Genomic DNA, 567 nt, shown 5'->3' with positions numbered 1-567 from the left:
GGACCCCCTCCCACTGGCTCCCTTCCCTCCTGCACAGCCGCCTGCTCGGCTGCCTCTGACGCCTCTCTGTGACTCAGCGTGCGCACCACGGAGCCCCCGATAGGCTCACAGTCCAACTTCATTCCGAGAAAACCGCCCCTGGCCCATCACAGACCGATCTGCTTCCTTCGGCCAGAGGGTGAAACGTTGGAAAGCCACCCCATTTCCCCTTTTGCCTTGGCAGCCAGGAAGCTCACCACGCCATTTAGCGCTCAGCGGCAATGACTCTCACACCAGCTCTCAGTGCAATAAACCTGCAAGTGATGCTTCTAAACTCCGTCTCCACCTCTCACATGGACTCTCCCGCTGGGCACACCTGGCCGCCGTGGACAACCTCCACTCTCTCTTGGCAGATAATCAGGTAATTGACAAGGCAAACCCGGCGGCAACAACCATCTGGCATTTCCCAAGCTCGCTGGCCAAAGGCAAGTGACCCAGGGCGGCCTGGGACCCGATCGCAAGCACTCACCAGGCGGACGAACTCTGGAAGGTCACCAGCGGCGGGCTGTGGGGGTCTCCCTGCAGCGT

Source organism: Myotis davidii, unplaced genomic scaffold (assembly GCF_000327345.1).
Source record: "Myotis davidii unplaced genomic scaffold, ASM32734v1 scaffold428, whole genome shotgun sequence".
Taxonomy (NCBI): Eukaryota; Metazoa; Chordata; class Mammalia; order Chiroptera; family Vespertilionidae; genus Myotis; species Myotis davidii.
Note: the sequence above shows the minus strand (reverse complement) of the source record.